General features: G+C 39.8%; 1 pseudogene; it reads right to left on the bottom strand.

Annotated features, from left to right (window-relative positions):
• Nucleotides 1–839: 839 nt before the first annotated feature.
• On the bottom strand, nucleotides 840–2,148 carry LOC110340541 (annotated as a pseudogene).
• Nucleotides 2,149–2,652: the final 504 nt, after the last annotated feature.

Raw genomic sequence — 2,652 nt, forward strand, 5'->3', positions numbered from 1 at the left:
AGAAAGGCAGAGAAGTAAAAGCCATGTGACAGAATGTAGAATAACATAAACAGGTGGATTAAAGTTATAAAAGCTGATGTGACAAGCCTAAGCTAAGGCGAACTTTCAAAATTAATAAGAAGTCTCCATGTCGTTATTTGGGAGCTGCCTGGTGGGACAGAGAGAGACTCTTTACAGTGGAATAAAGACTTAGTTCAGCAGTTAAAGAGCTCTAACTGCTTCTGTAGAGGGACTGAGTCCCAGGTCCTAGCACCCATGACATGAGGCTCGCAACCACCTGTAACTCCAGCTCCAGAGGATCTGATGCACATGCACAAACCCATGTGCAGATCACACACATACACCAAATTAAAAATAGGTCAATATTTAAAATTATACTTATGCATTCTTTGACAATTTCACACATGCATACAATACATCTTGATCATACATGTGACCCACTCTTCTGTCCCTTTCCACCCAGCATCCCTCTTCCACCTTCAAAGTCTCTCTTATTTGTATAGCTCTGCTAGTCCAGTCACTGCTGTGCACACGGGTATAGGGTTTTCTGCTGGAGCATGAGCACCCTTCCAGAGGCCACACCCTAGAGGAAATAGACTTTCCCCTTCCCAGAAGTCATTAATTGCCAATAACTCCTCATTTGGGGTGGGAGCATATGTACCTTTTCCACACCAAGCCAAAATTTATTTAATGACTTAAAAAAATGGACCACAACCAGTTTTATTCAAAGTCTCTAAAATGTATACCAAATATGTTGCTTCTAAAAATGTTTGCCTCCCTTTATATAAAAGTTATTGTGAATTTCTTTTATTCCTTTTTCTTCTTTTTAAAATAATTCCTTAGTAAAAGCCAGAATCTTGTGTTACCCAGTCAGGAGCCTCTGGTTTATTGTTCTCTTCAATATTCATGGCCAACATTTGGCTTCTATGAAAAAGACGTGGTTTTTTGTTTGTTTGTTTGTTTGTCTTTTCAGGGACTTGACGATAAGGAGGGACTGACTGTTACCCTTTATCACACTGCCCAGTTTAGAATCAATAGTGGTGTCCAACCCTGCACTTCCTATCAAACCCACAATCCATCTTTCAGTTTTTTTTTTCTCGGGCCTTATTCAGCTTTATCTGCTATGACATTAATACTGATAGAAGTAAGAAAAAGTCTCAAATATGAAGGGATGGCTGTTTTCAATGAAGTCCTCAAGACAAGCCACCCAAAAGAATTCATTCCTAAGTAATTCACATTCCTAAGTACCAATTCATATTACCCTGGCTTTTCCTGAGCCCCATCAAAATCAAGGTTACCATTAAAGCACTCAAGCTCTGTAAGTGGGTCTTCACATGTGTAAGAGTACTGCTGGGAAACTTTCACTACTCTTTCAGCATCTGACAGTGATCCCACAAATCTTTGTTATTGCAGCAGCAGTCAAATAGCAGAAAATACGTGGACACAATCTCTGAGTTGCATTAAGGTACTATGGCTGGTAAAGGAGGAAATCTATAATATTATCTTGACCTTTGGAGTGGTTGAAAAGGACAGAAACCAGCAGGCAAGTTTGCTGCTACAGAGACTGGCACGAAGATCTCCCAGAATTGTCATCCATGGTCTCCTGACCATATAAGGTCATCTGGGGTTTCATCCAGTTCTACATGAAGATTTCAGAGGCCTTTTTATCCAAGTGAACTTGAAACATTTCAATCTGTTTCTGGAATCAAAGGTCTAAAAAAGTAAAGATACTCTGCTGTTTCCACTCACAGTGGAGTTTTGAACATTGGGAGAATACATTTAAATACTACTTCCTAAATCCATACTTGTCTGCCAGGTAGGCAAACAGCTTCTGATTGTCCTTGGTTGAATGCCTTCCAGTTTCTGGATCTTCAAAGATCTTCACAACTGGATCTGTTTCTGCCTGAAACTGATTCAGCTTCTTTTTTCTCACAAAGCACAAGGGATGCCATCAGAATGAAGGGTTTTTTTGTATGCATCCACAGCAATGTCTACCATGTTTGTATCACAAAGAAGACCCAATTTCCACTGTAATGGGTACTCATCATTATATGTCTCCTTCACAGAGAGAAGGTCAAGGAACAGAAAGACCTAAAGCAGCCAAGCCAGAAAGTAAGAGATGTGAGCAGTCAAGTCATAGTCTGCCATCTTGAGGGGATTAGGAAGACAAATGACTTCATTAATGAAACTCAAGCCAACAACTCAAACAGCAAGGCTTTAAATCAAATATTCTAACAAAATATAATCTAAAGATTTATTCATTGGATAGTTACATGCTAAGAAATGATGGTAGGAAAACAGCAAGGTTTCATTTTCTGTAGTTAAACCATTGTATTTCTCAAGAGTAGAGAACTTGACCCGTACAGTTAAAGACAGTGCAGTACAAAATATACAATAGTCTGGAGTCAAAGCTGAGATCCTTCAGGCAGTGCTCATCAGTGTCACATGGTGTGAAGGCAGGTGCAGTGAAAAGCGCTGGTGTTGTGTGTTCTGAACAAAGACTGAAGTAAAGTCCCACAGTGCAACATAGGCAAGTACCAGCAGAAACCTCTTGAACGCAGTACACCTTTAATTTTGAACTGATCTCTTACCAGCTTTTTTTTTCACTTCCCACTCTGAGTTTTATGGCTATGTAGCAGGTCAAGACCCATA

Source organism: Mesocricetus auratus, unplaced genomic scaffold, assembly GCF_017639785.1.
Source record: "Mesocricetus auratus isolate SY011 unplaced genomic scaffold, BCM_Maur_2.0 Super-Scaffold_100006, whole genome shotgun sequence".
In the NCBI taxonomy this organism is placed as follows: domain Eukaryota; kingdom Metazoa; phylum Chordata; class Mammalia; order Rodentia; family Cricetidae; genus Mesocricetus; species Mesocricetus auratus.